Source organism: Miniopterus natalensis, chromosome X (genome assembly GCF_054644295.1).
Source record: "Miniopterus natalensis isolate mMinNat1 chromosome X, mMinNat1.hap1, whole genome shotgun sequence".
Lineage (NCBI taxonomy): Eukaryota > Metazoa > Chordata > Mammalia > Chiroptera > Miniopteridae > Miniopterus > Miniopterus natalensis.
The window spans coordinates 52834299-52852837 of NC_142103.1; the positions used below are offsets into that span (position 1 = coordinate 52834299).

Below are 18539 nucleotides of genomic sequence, written 5' to 3' on the forward strand. Positions count from 1 at the left end.
TCAACATATTATTTTATTTAATTCTCCCCAGAAGCCTGAAAAGAAGAAATTGTTATTGCTATTTTAATTTAATTTTATTGATTCCAGGGAGGGAGAGAGGGAGGGGGAGAGAGAGAGAGAGAGAGAGAGAGAGAGAGAGAGAGAGAGAGAGAAACACCTGTGTGAGAGAGAAACATTGATTGGTTGCTTCCTGCACATGCCCTGAGTGGGGATCAAATTCACAACCTGGGAATCGAACCTGCCACCTTTTGGTGTATGGACGATGCTCCAACCAACTGAGCCACACTGGCCGAGGCTGTTATTGCTATTTTAAAGAGTGAAAAACTAAGGCTCAGAGTGTTTAACTTTTTTACCATAGCCATACAAGTAGGATGAAGCAGTAGCAGGAATTAAACTGAGATATGTTTCCAAAGCCCACCCTTTTCTTCCCTAATGAGTTTTGTCCAGCAACTGCTGGAATATTTTCAGTAACAGGAAGCTTATTCTGAAGCTTCCAAAACCATTTGTTACAGCACCATCCTCTGGGTCATGCAAAAAAAAGAAAAAAAGCCAAGTCCTTCTAAGCAATCGTCCTTTTAAGTGTTTGAAGACATCTATCATGGGTTCAAACTATATTCATCGTGCACACCCTCTAACACACATACACACACATGCACATACACACTTGTTTTCCAAGATAAACATGACCATTTGCAGTCCCCTCCGCAGGCTGGTTACTTTTCAATTTGTGCACATCCCTCAGAACACATATCCAAATGGGAACAACAATGGGGAGTAGAGTGGGACTGTCACCTCCCTTATTATGAACACTGGCTCTTAGGGAGATCTACCTATGAGCTCATGTTCACCTAAAATGGTTGATACTCACATGTGCTGGTGTGCCCCCACAATGCCTTGAGAAGCTCATGCAAAGTGAAAAGAGCAGTGGATGGGGCATTAAAACTTTCAGATGTAAGTCCAACCTCTGCTTCTTGGTAGCCTTGTGACCTCAAACAAGTCCCTTAAATTCCTTAAAGATAAAAAAGCTATGATTTGTTTTCACTTGTAGCTTAAAATAAATCATTGATTGTTATTAATCTTCATCAGCCTTGCCAAATGTATAAGAGAAATGGAATTGGTCTCAAAGAGGTACCCTGAGGAAAGTGTAATGAGCGATAAGCTTAAGTTAAAGAATAAGGTTGCATATGTGGTTCTAGGAGGTGGTATTTTAGGGAGGAAATCAAATATAAGGTTAAGAATTTGACTCTGCCAGAATACTTTTCTCCTAGGTATCTACAATTTTAGCTCTTTCATCTCCCCAAAAGGAATCCTTCCCTGACCACCCTCTCTAAAACTGTACAGCCCCTTCAGTCTATATCCCATTACCTTACTTTTCCTTCTATCACTACCTGAGATGTTATATAATTATTTATTCATTGGTTTATTGTCTCTCTTTATACATTGTAAGCTTCATGAAGGCAGAGACTGTTTTGTTCATTGCTGTATCTCCAGCACCAAGAACAGTGCTTGGCATTCAATAAATATTTTTTGATGACTGAATAATTAAATGAATGAATGAGTAAATTAAGATCAAGGCATAGTGCTGCTGACTCACAATGTAGGCTGTAGAAGAAATGTGTCATGGACAATAGTCTCTGCCGCAACCCGTGATACCAACCTTGGCCCCTGATCCCACAAGGGCCTTCATTTGTCAGAATTTCTGCAAAAGGAACTAAACCTTCCAAATTACAGGCTGAGAATTTCAGGACCTCTTGGTTTTCTGTTGCCTGTTGGCATAGACACCACTCTAAACCACCACCCAAAACCCATTCCTTCAAGAAACACTGCCTATATAGCCCTCCCATGGCCAAAGATTGAATACACATCTGAATAAATACCCAAGAACAGCAGTTTCCTTCTGTTCTTTTGCATGACTCTATTTCAGGCCTATTTCTTTTCTTTCTCTTCCCTTCCCTTCTCTTTCCTTTTTTTCATTTATGCTCTTTTATTTATGAGAGGGGGGCTTATTTCAGTTCTATTTCAAGTAAGCTAGAGGGTCGTACAACTTGCCTCCAACTCAGGGTAGAAAGGACTGGTTGGAAAAGAGCAGTAAGTATCTAAAAGCCCTTTCAGAATGCCCTGGCCGGTTTTGCTCAGTGGTTAAAGCATCGGCCTCATACCTTGGTCGCAGGCTTGATCCTCGGCCCTGGTCGGGGCCTGTGTGGGAGGCAACCAGTCGATGTATCTCTCTCACATTGACATTTCTCTCTCTCTCTTTCTCTCTCTCTCTGTCTCTCTCTGTCTCACTCCCACTCTTTCTGAAAAGCAATGGAAAAAATATCCTCAGGTGAGGATAAAAAATAAAATAAATAAAATGAAAACCCTTTCAGAGGAAGTACAATGCTTTCCTACTAGACTCAGAATCTTTCTGGGGTAACCAAACACAATCATGCATCAATTCAAGACCGGCAAGGGCAGTGAATGCTTCCCTTAGTATCAGGTCCATAGTTTTGGAGCCTAAACTCCTGGATAGTTCCATTCTGGGACCTTATGACTCACTCAACCAGCTACTCACTCTGACCCCATGTCCAGGTTTATTTATTTATAGGCTTCATTTAAACTGTAAACAACCAGGAATTCAGGACACTAAGCACTCATCATCAAATTAAGCATAGAGTTTTGCTCATAATAGCTGCTCCACAAACATTTCATAGATAAGCAGGTAGATTGGTAGGTGGATAGGCAGATGATACGAGTAAGATAAAACTGAAATAGGAGGGAAGGGGGTTAGTTTAGCTGGGGAGTTTGTCAGATGCTGTATTCTATATCAGAGGAAGTCTAACTAATTGACTCAGGAACTCTACTTTCTATAGCAGTCCAAGGCAGTCTAGCAATGAGGCTTGAAGTGAAGATGTAAAGAAAGCGTTGGACACTACCAAAGGCTGGTAAAGAAGAGACATGCACAGGACATGCAGATGGATGGAGGCTTGTAGAAATTTGTGAAGGTCCAGCTGAGATTGTGAAGCTCTCTGTGGACTGATAGGGAGAGAGCTCAAATATACATTATGTAAAAAAACAAATATGCAGAATAGTATACAAAATGTATGCTTTAGGGAGGTAAAAATAAGGGAAATAAAATAAGTTTATATCTGCTTATATATGCATAAAGAAATTCTGGAAAGATATATCAAAAGCTATAAAGCTGGTAACCTGTAATAAGGGCGACCTAGGTGGACAGAGAACACCCACTGTACTGTATATATTTTTATAGTTTTATTTTTAAACTATGTGAATACATTATCCATTCAAATATTAAATTTAAAAATGTTAAGTATGCTGTGTGATCTTAATAAGTCATTCTTTCCCTCCTGGCTCCTTCCGTTTGCTTCAATTAATCAAGCTAGGAAGAGCCCTACACTTAGAAGCAATATAGCTTGATAGTTGAGAACATAAGGCCAGCCTGCTGAGGTTCAACCTTAGTTCTGCCAATTACTGGTTATTTCAGCAAGTTACTTAATTACTTTGAGCCTCATTTTTCTCATCTTTAAAATGGGATGAATGGTATAATGCCCTGGTACTCACTCTGTCCTTCATTTTGAGCAAGCCCTGGACTCTCAGTACCCTAGTTTCCTCATCTGCAAAACAGGGAGATTCATAAGGTTGTTGGTGAGGGTTTAATGAGTGAATACATGTAAAGCACTTACAAAAATGCCTGGCACACAGTAATTTTCAGTAAAGTCTAACAATTACTATTATTTAAGGGTTTGAGTACTATTTCTGCCCCTAACTTTAGGCAAATCATATACTCTCTGAGCCTCAGTTTCCTTATGTATAAGTAGAAAAAACAAATAATACCTACCAAGAGATGAGATAATGAATTTGAAAGTGCTCTATGGAATAAAAGGTTTGGTTAGGATGAGAAGAATTGTTACAGTAAAAAAAAGAAGGGGTTGGATACTAAATAAAGATTCCACCTATTAGAGGTTCCCCTCTCCCACCTCCAGCATTCCAACTGAGATAATATCTAAGGGGCAAGTGGAAGTCTTTATAGGCCATGAGTCATTTGTATATTAAATGTCAGAAGATGAGTTCTGGTTCTCACCTCTTTAAAGCACAGAGGCCAAAGGGGTCCACACATCACTGGTTGTCATTCCACTGTGAGATGCCAAGTGTTTCCATGTAATTGTTCCTATTTTGAGGATGTGCTGAAGCTCAGTGATAATCTCACTATCCTTAGCAGCTTCTCAGAAAGGAAAAGAATTAGCATCTAGAAGGCTTACTCTCCCCCCTCCACACAGACAACCAATTTGCTTAATCAGGGGTACCAATTCTCCATATCCTAGCAACAAGCCCTTACAGGTTCATTTTATGACATATAAAGCTCCTTTATCCCCATTTCCTGATTTGCACCTCACAATAGCCCAAGAAGGCTGTCAAGTGGTGAGAGGTAATCATTCCCATTTTATAGAAGGGGAACACTTTACTTTTCAGAAGGAAAGTGACTTACCACAGCTCTCACCACTTCAAAGGAGAATGAGAAATAACAAAGGATTAAGAGCCAGAAGACCCAGTTCTGGGGAAAGTGCTTTAAATATGTAAAGTTCTGTACATTTGGGATTTTATGAAACTGTCATGCCAGGACCAGGCCTAGAACCCAAGTTTCCTTTCCTCCAGACCACAACTCCTTCCGCACTGATGATGAAAAAGGGAATATCAAGTAAAGACTAAGAGAAAATTATTATCCCCCAAAATAGCTACAGCTTACATAAATAAATTTATTTAGCTGCAGTTAAATAAAACTTTACAGCTTCCTGAATATTGTGGCCTTTTACTGCATTTCAACCTCATAGCAACCTTGTGAGGGAAATGTAGCAGGAAATAGGAATCTAAAGTCTTAACCACACACATGCATACTTCTTATCCTTCTCCCCTGCTGTACTTTTTCTTCTTAGCACTTAGAATTAACATAGTACATATTTTATTTAATCATCCACTTAGCATGTATTTTCCTTACTAGAAAATCTGTTCCACGGGGAAAGGATTTTTGTCTGCTTTGTTCACCATTCACCAATGCCTAGAACAGTGCTTGGTACATAGCAGATACTAAATAAATATTATTGAATAAGCACATGAGTGAATATGTGCCATGTGGCAGGGAGGGAGGGAGGAGAGACAGAGAGACAGAGAGAGATACGCACACAGAGGATGGCCCCATTTTGCATATGAGTAAACGGATATCCAGAGGAGTTAAGTAATTTTCACAGGAAGGATTTCTGAAGCTTCCCATTTCAGCTTGTTCCCTCACTTAACTGCCTGGCTGGTTCAGGGACATGTTATCTGGGCCAAAGGTAATGTGTACTGAAAATGCCTCTACCCTTTCTGGGGCCAGCTACCAGTATGGTGGCTACAGGTAGCTTGGGGTTCACCTCCTTTATCAGCTCACTCATCCATTCCACAAATACTCACAGATTGCCTGCTGTATACATAAAAGGCACTCTACCAGGCCTCATTACCCTTTACACATCCAGATACATGTGTCTCACAAACATTCAAGGAGCTTGACTAAGTTTTCACAATCTTTGTAATGTTTAGTAGTGAGGGAGGAAGGAGTAAAAGTCATTTGCGTTCTCAGCACTAGGGCTGAGGTTCCATCTCTCTTCTACAACTTACCTGACAGTTTCCTCTACTGAAAAACTGTGCTTACTTCATAGTATTGTTAGGAAGATTAAATTAGACTCACATGCAAAACTTTTAGGACAGTGCCTGGCACAAAATAAATGCTGGCTTGTTAAATGTTAGCTACTTATTTTCAAGACTTACTACATTCATTATCTTATTACTGGTGCCACTCGCCTCTGGAATGAAGGAGAAATCCATTTCTGCCAAGCAAGTAGAGTAATGCTTGAGGAGCTATTATAGAGTTACATACTTATTTTTCATCCTGGCTCTGTTTGGCGATAGGTGTGTGGAGAAGATATTTAATCTCTCCCAGCCATACTTTCTCCACTTAGAACTAACATACTATATATTTTATTTAATCACCTGCTTAGCATGTATTTTCCTTACTACAAAATCTGTTACATGATGAAAGGATTTTTGTTTGCTTTGTTCACCATTCACCAGTGCCTAGAACAGCGCCTAGTACATAGCAGATACTCAATAAATATTATTGAATAAGCACATGAATTAATACATGGTGTCTGTGGTGGGGAGAGAATGTTGTGAGGTTTACATAAATTAGTGTGTGAAGGTACTTTAAAAATGCAAAATATTGCCCGGCCGGGCGTGGCTCAGCGGTTGAGCATTGACCTAGGATCCAGGTGATTGGGGTTCAATTCCCGGTCAGGGCACATGCCCAGGTTGTGGACTTGATCCCCAGTTGGGGTGTGCAGGAGGCAGCCGATCAATGACTCTCTCATCATTGATGTTTCTATCTCTCTCTCTCCCTCTCCTTTCCTTTCTCTGAAATCAATAAAGATATATTTTAAAAAATACAAAATACTGAACAAATGTAAGGGATTATTATTATATTAAAATAATAAAGGTTATCATTAACTGAGTGCTTGCTATGTGCAAGACATTGCACCATATGTTTTACATAGATTAAATCAGTTCATCTTCACAGTAGTACCAATGACCAGGTACTAATATTCCAGTTTAATAGATAAGGTGTGATGGTTAATTTTCTGTTTCAACTTGTCTGGAATACAATGCCCAGATAGTCAATCAAACATTATTCTGGATATTTCCATGAAGGTATTTTTTTTGGATGAGATTCGCATTTAAATCAGTGGACTTTGAATGAAAAAGACTATACTCCATAATGTGGATGGGCCTCATCTTAATCAGTTGAAGGTTCTAATAGAACAAAGACTGACCTCTCCCTGAGCAAGAAGGAATTCTGCCAGCAGGCTGCCATTGGACTCATACTGCAACTCTTCCCAGCTTGCTGATCTACCCTTCAGATTTTGGACTTGCACCTCCACAATCACATTAGCCAATTCTTTAAATAAATTAATATCTCTCTTTATAGAGAGCTAGATATAAATATAGATATATAGATACATATACATATTGTTGATAGTGCTTCTCTGGAGAACCCTAATACACAAGGAAAATGAAGCTTAGAATGGTTAAATCCCTTGCCTCAAATCAAACAACTAATCAGTGGCACAGCCAGAAACCTAGGGATCACCTTCCTTGTTTCTTCCATGTCCTACACCTCATCAATCTATTGATTCTATCTTCAAAATCAGTGTCAATTCTGCCCTCCTCTCTCCCAGCTCCACTGATTTCATTTCTGCAGCAGCGTCTCAACTGAGCTTGCCATCTCCACTTGACCATCTTCAATCCATTCTGTATAAAGTCTGCAAAAGTCAACTTCTCAGATCACAAAGTAGAACCTATCATTCCACTGCTTCAAATGCTTCCTGTTGTACTTAGAATAAATAGCACTCATCCTGCCCAACACTGTCATACACACTGTGAGCATGTTAACTCACACTTAATCCTCACCATAACACTATAAATAGTACTATTCTATCTCCATTTTTCAAAGGGCATAACTGAGGCACAGAAAGATTAGGTAACATGTCCAAAATCTACAATTAAAAAGTGCCAGAACCATAATTTGAACCTAAGCAATATGCTTCCAGAGTCTGTGCTATTAACCACTGAACAATACCACCTTTAGGTTTAGCTGATGTACACCCTCCCTGGGCCTACAAGGTCCTGTGTAAGCTGTCTCTGCCTGACTCTCTGACTTCGTATCATGCCACTTGCCTCCTCTCTCCCTGTGCTCCAGCAGTACTGGCCTTCTTTCTATCCCTTAGGCCTTTGCACATGCTTCCCTCCCCCTCCCTCACACTCCCTGCAAGGCTTGCTGTCTCTTCCTTTATTTGTTATTGTAATCCAAACTCATTGGCTCTCTCCCCAAATCTCCACACAGCTGACTCAAGTTAAATGTCAATTCCCTGGTATGTCACGCAGGCCCTTAAACAAAATGTCTCCTCACGGCAATAGGACTTCTTAGAGCTAGCTGAATGTATTTATTTTTCCTACTTCCTGGTTTCCATTACTGAACGGCTTAATCACTTGCAGAACTAGTCCTATTCTCGCGCGCGCGCGCGCGCACACACACACACACACACACACACACAACAGTACTAAGAAAACATCTCAAAGCAATGGGTTCCTAAGAAGAAGCTCTTCTCATCCCAACATGGCGCTGTTTGGGGGCCTTTTTCATTTTCTCCTGAAGCAGAAAATTCAGGAAGCCTTGGGCTGGGGCAGGAGCAATATTTCCTTGTGAACGAAATTCCTGTTGGATCTCTTAGCACTCAAAGAAGGAAGTTAGGTCTGGTCTTCTGAGGACTAAATTCAGGGCAGTAGAAAAGGTCATATTCTGTTCTCCCAAGTGTGCATCCTCTCCGTCCTGTCAGGAATAATAATTACTCCCTATATGGGTAGAGAGTGGCACAGCTTACACAGCCCTTTCTTATCCACTCACACAGAAGACCGGAAAAATAAGTGAAGCTACGTATTAATTTTATGTATTAACTGTACTGTGTCAGGGGTGCACAGACATTATTCTGGGTGTGTCTGCAGTGGTGTTTCTCGATGAGATTAACATTTGAATTGGCAGACTGAGTAAAGCACATTGTCTTTTCCAATGTGGGCAGGTCCCAATCAGTTGAAGATCTAATAGAACAAAAAGGCTGAGTAAGAGGGAACTCCGCCTGCCTGACTGTTTGACCTGCAACATTTCTCTCCCCTCCCCTCCCCTCCCCTCCCCTCCCCTCCCCTCCCCTCCCCTCCCCTCCCCTCCCCTCCCCTCCCCTCCCCTCCCCTCCCCTCCCCTCCCCTCCCCTCCCCTCCCCTCCCCTCTCCTCCCCTCTCCCCTCTAGCTGTCAGATGCAACCACCTCTCCCCTCTTCTCTTCTCACCCCCTCTATGTGTATCACCAAAGAAATCCTCCTCTACTCAGTCTTATCATGTCATTGTGCTTTCTGCCAGGCAAAGTTTCTGAGCTTGGCATTCAAGGTACTTCTTGATATGGCTCCAATGAACCTTGCCAGAATTACTGGCTTCAGTGACATCAAAGCACCCACATGCTATTTACAGAACATACTAGCACTTTCATGCCTCAATTCTTTGTCTAATGTTGTTTCCCTCTGCTTGGAACATTTCTTGCTTCACCTACCATGCTTATTCCCCACACCAAGCCAACAGTATCATCTGAAAGGCTTGAAGGTACAGTTTAAATACTATCTTTTTTAGGAAGCCCTGCCCAATCCTCTGAAACGCTCCTCCACTATGCTTTTGCTCCCTGATACTCCCACATCACCTTCTTTGTACCTCCTTTAGCATTTCACCCAGGCTGACTTTATTTCTCCCTTACTGAACCATTAAGCTCCTGAACACATAAACCACATCTTGTCTTTGATTATATCACACCTCAGCCTGGTGTATAGTATCCTGGAAATAGCAGCTGCTTAATAAACATCAATTTTCTTAAAATGACCTGTTAAAATTCATTGCAACATTGTTTATAATGGTAAATGATTGGACACAAATTAATTGGCCATCAATAAGGAACACAATAGAATCTTATGTGGCCATACAAAAGGGGGTATCTTTGTATATACCGATAATAGAATAACCTTTGAGTCATATTGTTCACTGAAAAAAAAGGCAAGTGCAGAACTGTAGAATATGTTACTATCTATATGAAGTAAAGAAAATGTGTGTGTATGTGTGTGTACGTACTTAGAATATCTCTATACAAACACCTAAGAAACTGATTTTAGTAACTGTCTCTAGACTGTGTGACTGAGGACCAGGAGAAGGAGGGAGACATATGGAGACTTAATTTTTGCCACATTCTTTTCCCTACTCTTTGAATTTTGTACTATGTGCATGTATTACCTATTCATAATAAATAAATAATTTTTGTCAAGCATCTATTACATGGGGAAGAGAACATATTGAGCTGTTATTAAGTATCGACATAAATTTTTTTGGATTAGCTAGAAAAGATACTAAGACATGTAACATGATTTGTCAGTGATTGTACACAAATGAAGTAGTAGTTCTGAGCTATCTTGGATGGGCTCTGGCTCTGAAGGAAATGTAAAAATAATTACAACAAAAATTTATATAGCTTTTACTCTGTGTTAGGCACTGTTCAGGGTACTTTAAAGGTATTCACTCATTTAATCTGTACCACACTACGAAATGGGTACGTACTACTATCTTCCTAATTTTATTTTTTCTTTTTTTTAATCTTCACCAGAGGACACTTTTTCCATTGCTTTTCAGAGAGAGTGGAAGGAGGAGAGAGAGAGAGAGAGAGAGAGAGAGAAACATCGATGTGAGAGAGACACGTCCATTGGTTGCCTCCCGCTCGCACACCAACCAGAACCGGGGATGGAGACTGCAACTGAGGTATCTGCCCTTGGCCAGAATCGAACCCGGAACCCTTCAATCCATGGGCTAATGCTTTAACCATTGAGCAAAACTGGCTAGGGCTATCTTCCCTACTTTAAAGATGAGGACCCTGAGGGGTTAAGTGGGATGCCCAAGACCACACAGACAATAAGTGGTGAGAGCAAGCAGGGAATCTGGTTCTAGGGTCTGTGCTCATAACCATTACATTATGTTGCTGATACCAAGGCAGAGTGATGAAAGCTAGGGGACTCTGCCTGCTGTGTAGTCAACACCTAGTAGTTTATAAGTAATCAAAAAATACATTGGATGGATGGATGGATGGATGGATGGATGGATGGATGGATGGATGGATGGATGGATGGATGGATGATGGATGGATGGGTGTATGGGTAAGATTGGTGAGTGAACTGGGAGTGGATAGAAGGATGGTTGGGTTGTGAAAAGAGTAAGGCTTTTGCAATCAGATAAGTCCGGATTTGAAATATGATGCTGAGCAATATACTTTATTGAAACCTGAGCAATATACTTAAACTCACTATTGCTGTTTCCAAGCTGGACTAGACTATGAACTCTGGGAGGGCAAGGACATTTATCTTTCATTCTCTGTTGCATTTCTAATGGCCTGATGTATAGTAGGTGGTCAGTGAATATTTATTTCATGAATTTATAAACCAACAAATGTTGACTTTAAAACCTAATTTGTAGAGGATAATGTGAGAATTGATTGAGATAACATTTCATATAACTGGCACATAACAGTTATGCTTCCCTTTCCCCCTACTAAATTTGCTTCATGAACATCGAAGAAGGTACATATAACTGGGAATTGGGATATATGGATTCTTTTTCCAGTTACTGAGTAGTTGTATGGTCTTAGGTCAAGCACTCTCCCTCTCTGAGACTTAGTTTTTACAATCTATAAAATGGGCGATATTCAAACACTTTTGTGTGGGAGGTAGGGAGAATGCAAGGCAAGCAAAAACCCTCTTCCAAAATCTCAAGCAACAACCCAACATATACAGAAAAAACCCAGTTGTTCTTGATAAATCAGAAGTGTGAGGTCCAAACTCCTGCTGCCCCTGACCAGGCTCTCCCCTGAGGCACTGCCATGGTAACCCAATGGCTCTGAGGCAGAGGTCTGCAAACCTTTTCTGTAAAGGACCAAACAGTAAATATTTTATTTTATTTTAAATATGTCTTTATTGACTTCAGAGAAAGGGAGAAAGATAGCTAGAAACATCAATGATGAGAGAGTCACTGATCAGCTGTCTCCTGCATGCACCCCCTATTTGGGATGGAGCCCACAACCTGGGCATGTGCCCTGACCAAGAATTGAACCACAATCTCCTCTATCATAAGTCAGTGCTGAAGTGCTGAGCCACACCGGCTGAGCTAAATAACAAATATTTTAGACTTTGCAGGCCATATGGTCTCTGTCACAACTATTCAACTTTGCCTTTGTATCATGAAGGTAGAATAGGCATGGCCATATTCCAATAAAATTTGAATTTCATATAAATTTTCATATAATTTCATGTATGTCTATCACAAAATATTCTTCTTTCAAAATTTTCCAACCATTTAAAAATGTAAAAATCATTTTTATCTAACTTGTGGGCTGTAGTTTGCTCACCCTGATCTAAGGAGTTGAGCTAATTTATCACCAAGGTCAACCAGTTTAGACATTACATTTGGCAGTCCAAAAGTAACATGAGCACTGGGCCGGCATGGCTCAGTGGTTAAGCATTGACCTATGATACAAGAGATTGTGATTCAATTCCCAGTCAGGGCACATGCCCGGGTTTCAGGCTTGATCCCCAGTAGGGGGCCGTGCAGGAGGCAGCCAATCAATGACTCTCTCATCACTGACATTTCTATCTCTCTCTCTCCTTCTCCCTTCCGCTCTCTGAAATCAATAAAGATATATTTTAAAAAGAAAAAAAAGCAACATGAGCAATGTAGAGAGTAAAGCTTGAAACTATACTGTTGCCATGGAAATTCCAGAAAGTAGATTACAGAGTGGATCAGGCCTGCTCTAGGTTAGGAAACTACCTCGAAAAGGAAAAGGCTCATGTTCCGTTCCCATTCCTCCTTTTCAAGACTATACTGCATTTTAAAATACTTGGTAGTTGATCTACTGTGAGAACTTCAACTGTCACCAATGCCTCCCAGTCCTTCTCTGAGCTGCAATTATTGGTGATGCAGATCACCAACTTCCTATTGGATAGTTCTCATATGAGGCTGTCCAAGCAACTCAGACTCAACATGGCTCAGACTGTACTTGTTATCTCCCCTTTCCATCCTCTCCCTAAACACTGCTCCTACTGTTGTATTCCCCATCTCTATAAAGGATGATACCATCCACTTGGTCTCACAAGAAGAATCTGTCACTGGAGGAAGCAAAGGAGGACTAAAATACATCCAAGTTCTGATTGATCCTTCACCGAATTGATGAAAGCATTTTAACTATTGGCCAAAATTTATAATTGGCCACATCCATCAGATTGTAGCTCATAGTCCAACGCTGAGTTCCAGCCCTTAAGATTCTGTTTCTACATTGAAAGACATATATGTGGACTAACTGTGACAATAACTGCGGTTTGTCTCCCCAACAGCCCATTCTCCCCTTGCTCCTTGGTATCAGAAACCTTGCCTGTAATTGTTAGCTGTGCACATTGCCATCCAGTTTACATGACTACATTTCCAAGTTTCCCTTGCAGCTGGGAGCCTCCAGGTGACTCAGTTCTGATCAATGAGATATAAGTAGAAGTATTATTAAACAGGACTTCTAGGAAGACTTCTTTAAAAAAGGCGGGACCTGAAGAGTATTATGCTAAGTGAAAATAAGCCAATCAGAGAAAGACAAGTATCACATGATCTCATTTATATGTGGAATATAATGAGCAAAATAGACTGACAAACAAAATGGATTCAGAGACATGGAAGCATGGAACAGACTGATGAATCTCAAAGGGAAGCAGGGCAGGGGGAAGGGAAGAAATTAACCAAAGAGCTTATATGCATATATGTATACCTCATGGACACAGACAATAGTGAGGTAGGCTGGAGGGTAGGCGCGCGGTGGAAGGGGTCAGTGGGAAAAAAAGGGACATCTGTAATACTTTCAACAATAAAGATAAATTAAAAAATAAAATAAAAAGTAGGGTCAAGTCATTTTCCTCTTCTTTTGCCCTTCCTGCTATCTAGAGTGTGTATGTTAATAGATGTTCTGAAACTTCAAAACCCATCTTGGACCATGAAGCAACTTCAAGAATGAAATCCAAATGCTAGGAATTGTGGAGTAGAAAAGTCCTGACACACTTCCCGAAGCTGCCATACTGGCCCAGGTATGCCTATCTCCTGAGTTCTTTTATGTGAAAAAATAAAACCTATGTGTTTCAAGCCAATGTAGATAGATCTCTGTTATTCGCAGCAGAATCAAATCAACTTTTAAACTTAATAGTTGGCCATTCTATCTTGCCTATACAGAGATTTCCACCAACTCAAATATTGTGACTTTTATGAAAGCCACATGAAATTTGGCATAGAATCTAGTTCAAGATTTCATATTCTTCTCCAAAGTATTAGCATATAAAGTGGGACAATAGGAGTGGACAACCCTTAGTGCAGGCAAAGAAAGAGCACACTATCTCTAGAGAATATTTTTAAAGATTAAAAGTCAAAGTGTTGTCTGTGTGTTTTTTATTATCACCACGGACCAGCAATTTTAAATGTCAGTAATAAAATACTCCTCCCTGAAAACATATTTTGTTGGTCAAAGTTCTAAACAATTGTTACTACTGAGTTTTAATCATCTATATAAAGTTTCAAATTAGCACCTTTTATTATTTATCCTTTAATAAAATGGAAGTTGAATTCAGAGAACTTCCAGTTATATAGTTGCCCCCCACCAAACACACACAAACTTCACACGTGTGTTCACTTTGTAAAGGTTTAGAATCATTCACGGTAGATTTTGGTGTCTTTTTTTTTTTTTATTGATGAGAGAGAGAGAGAGAGAAACATCAATTTGTTGTTCCCCTTATTTATGTGTTCATTGGTTGACTCTTGTATGTGCCCTGACTGGGCATCAAACCTGAAACCTTAGAGTATCGGGAGGATGCTTAACCAACTGAGCTATCTGGCCAGGGTCTGCCTGCAATCCCTCTGGTGTTATATTACAGCATATAAATAGTAGGTTCAAAGTAAACAATGGTAGCACAGTGCTTGTAAAGTTAAAAAGAAACAGAATGTTACTTCAATTTCCTTATTCATATGACAAATTGGAGTTTTTGTTTGTGTTTAAAATCTAAAACAGCCCGACCGAGCGTGGCTCAGCGGTTGAGCATCAACCTAGGATCCAGGCAATCAGGGTTCGATTCCCGGTTAGGGCACATGCTCAGGTTTCGGGCTAAGCACCCAATCAATGACTCTCTCATCATTGATGTTTCTATCTCTCTCTATCCCTCTCCTTTCCTCTCTCTGAAATCAATAAAGATATATATATATATATATATTTTAAAAAATCTAAAACTGCAAAAACAATACAAACTGCAAGGTGTACTATTTTTGTTCAGTAAGTGCACATTTTATATCATATAATGTTACTTAATTTATTTTTTAAATTGAAGTTTAGTGTCCTTTTCCATTGTTAGTAATTTGAAAATTAAAAAACAAATCAAGAAAACAATTATTAATGATGATTATTACTGAAAATAATTTTGTAATATAGAAGAGAGAGAACTAAAAATGATCCCTTCCAGATATCACACACGTTAAGTATTCCACATCTAGTACTAATGATAAACTTAATCTTCTCCTCCAGAATCCTAGAAAGCAAGGAAGTGGTTCATTGGTAATCCACATAGGCCCAATCCTCAATTAGCTCCACCAGAGGCCAGAAGCCCGAAGCAAATCATGTGATCATTGGCTTAGATATGAAATGCCCTTGAATGCATCTACCCAGTCTGTTCATTCTAGCCCTACACTCAGACATCTGAGAATCAGATGGATGGTCAGAAAAGAGAAAGACACAGACCATCTATAAATTATGCTACAAAAGACACAGCCCTTTCATACAGATTATCATCACTTTAGTCCAAGCCACCATCACCTCTAACCTGGCCAATTTAAGACTTCCCTCATAGCTCTTTTCCTTTGCCCCAATATAATCTATCCTCCTGTTAAAATTTAAGTGAGATTATGTTCCTTATCTGATCAAAGCCTTCCCCAAAACTACCCTTCTCATGCAGATTAAGTGTCCCTAGGACATTGGATTCCTTGCTATTACTTAAACAAATCAGTTGTGTGTTCCTGTTGTCCCTCCCTCCACCCCCCCTTTCTCGCCCCCCCCCCCCACTGTTTCTTATGCCTAGAACTGTCTTCTCCTAAACAGCTGCATAAGAGCTTGTTCCTTCATTTCCTTCACATCTCTGCTCAAATATCCCTTAATCAGAGAGGCTCTTGCTGATCTAATATATCATCCCACCTGTTATCTCTCTCTATTCTCTTACCAGGTTTTTTTTTTCCTTCTTAGCACTTCCAGACATATTATATATTTGTTTGCATAATTGTTTAGTGACTCCCTCAACCTCTAGAATGTGAGATTCATGAGAGTAGAGACTTTGTTTTTTTTCACTGTTGTCTCTCCAACACCTATATCAGTGCCAACTCAGAGTAAATACTCTATATTTTTTGTTAAATGAATTAATGATCTCAATAGTGCTTATAAGGTACTTCATCCCTGTCTTATGGATGGGAATACTGAGGATGAAAGAGGTATGACAATTAGCAAGTGTTTCAGAGCTGAGAAGTGTAAAAGCTAGGCCTTCAACCTCAGACTTATGATTCTAAAACCAGAGTTATTTCCATCCTAGGCACACTGCTTAACCCAGAACAAATCGGCATTGCGGGCAGAAGCTATGAATAAATACACTGAAAAATCTACCATCAAAAATGAACACACAGTCTAGCTGGCATGGCTCAGTGGTTGAGCATCGACCTATGATCCAGCAGATCGAGGTTAGATTCCCCCTCAGGGCACATGCCTGGGTTGCAGGCTCGATCCCCAGTGGGGGGTGTGCAGGAGGCAGCTGATCAATGACTCTCATCATTGATATTTCTATCTCTCTCTCTCCCTCTGTCTTCCTCTCTCTGAAATCAATAAAGATGCATTTTTTTCAAAAAGTGAACACACAGTTTTTAACACTATCTACAGAGACAGATTTTATTCTGTAAAATCCTGACTGATGTTTTATGTTCAAGGACCTTCATTTACATGTGACACTTGCAATCTGTTATAATAGTCAAATGTTCTGAAAAGAAATCTCACTGTTATAAAAAGTTCAATCTGAATTTCAAAAGATTTGCAAATGAAAAAACAAGGAGCAAAGATCTTTTGACTAGTCACGTTATAAAACGGTAGATATATACTCCCTATTTTTTTTTTTTTTTTCATAATGAGCCACTAGTTAAATTTTATACAACATTTACTTCTAGGAATCTCAGAATCTCAGATATGGAAGGAACTTTGGTGATCATTAACAGACCCATTTAACAGGTGAGAAAACTGAGGCCCAAAGCATTCTTATCAAACAGGCTGGAATAGAATTTACTACCCCTATCTTTTGAATTCTGGCAAACAGTCAAAGAAAGGCTTTCATCATATAATATTCTCCATTTCAATATCTTAAAATATCATAAGATTTCCCCATCGATCAATCTCTAATTATATAGTCTCCTCAAAGTGTCTGTTACTCTCTCTTCTCTCTCACACACAGTTGGCAAAACTTCAAATTTCTCCATTAATTTAATCTGTTGTCAGTGGGTGGCTCTGGACCTCTATATTACAATATATTTAGAAGAAGAGGGAGGTCTCACCCAGACCCAGCTAACAGAAATACCAGAACTAGCATGTTTTATTTTTTTAAAGCAAACTTTGAGCATTAGTTTATCCTTAAGGAAGTCCTTTCCCAAGATCATGACTCTGTTCTTTTCTGCCTCTCTCAGCACCATTTGAACTGATGAGTCTGTGGAGGAGTGGGGAGGGACAGTGACAGAGAGTCAGGAGACTCAGCTTTGCCTTCATGGAGCTGTGTGACCCTGGGTCAGTCTCTCCCATTCTCTGGGTCTCAGATTTCCTGTATGGATGACAGGAACTTGAAGGTCTTCTCCTGCTTCGATCTTTTCTGGGTCTACAAACATTTGAAATAGCCATGATGGGACCCCAGGGAAAGAGGGATATCTGGGACTAAGAGTCTCTTGAAGCCCTGGCATACAAGAATATAAACTGGATGCCTTCAGGAACCACTAAAACAGATCTAAGGAAGAGGACGGGTCCTCAGAATACAGTCCTAGCCCACTCCAAATTCCTTCTTCCCTTCCAGAATGGGAGCAAAAAAGGAGTTAAACATCAATTTTTGCCCAACCACTTTAGGCTACTTCAATTCAGCTTCTGGTTGTGGGTGGCAGTGCAGAACTGTGGGCTGGCATGCCCATCAGTGTCTGTTGACCCAACCCAACTGCCCTCCAAGACCCTCTTGCCCATGCCTCCCAGCTGAGGATAAAGGCACGGGGGCCTGCAACCCCCAGAGTCCCTGACCAGACTTAAGCTACCTCTAGCTGAGTCAGAGAAGCATCAAGATACAGCCACCACGTCCTCTCTGGAAGGGAAGTCATTCCAAGGTCTCCAGGTAGAGAAAGGAGCAACATGGCATAAAATGTACTGTTGGAAGATAATACTGAACACACACACAAACACATACTCCTTGGGTGAGTGGGTAGTAGCTCTCTTAACTGAATGGGGTCCAGACCCATTTCTAGAATAAGGATCTCTGCAGCTCTCTTTCCTTGACAAAACCCCAAATATGGATAAGGTGATCCCAACCCAGGCAATAAAGGGCTCCAGAGCTCCCCTGGACAGCTTTCCTGAGAGTGGCTTTCTGGCGCTCATGCCCTGGGGCTGGCCAGAGTAAGGGGGTACAGGATCTATTTAGGGGACTATGCAACTCTCCCATACTACCTCTTTCACAATCCCAGGCTTTGTAACTGCTCCCTCCCTCCCAAACCCCCGCCAGCTGGCCTGCAGCCTGCAAGCCTCACTGCTCACAGGG

General features: G+C 40.5%; 1 protein-coding gene across 2 annotated transcripts in view; it reads right to left on the reverse strand.

The window, feature by feature from the left end:
• ARHGEF9 (Cdc42 guanine nucleotide exchange factor 9) overlaps positions 1-18539 on the reverse strand; it is a 288918-nt gene that overhangs the window by 175795 nt on the left and 94584 nt on the right. The window lies entirely within an intron of this gene.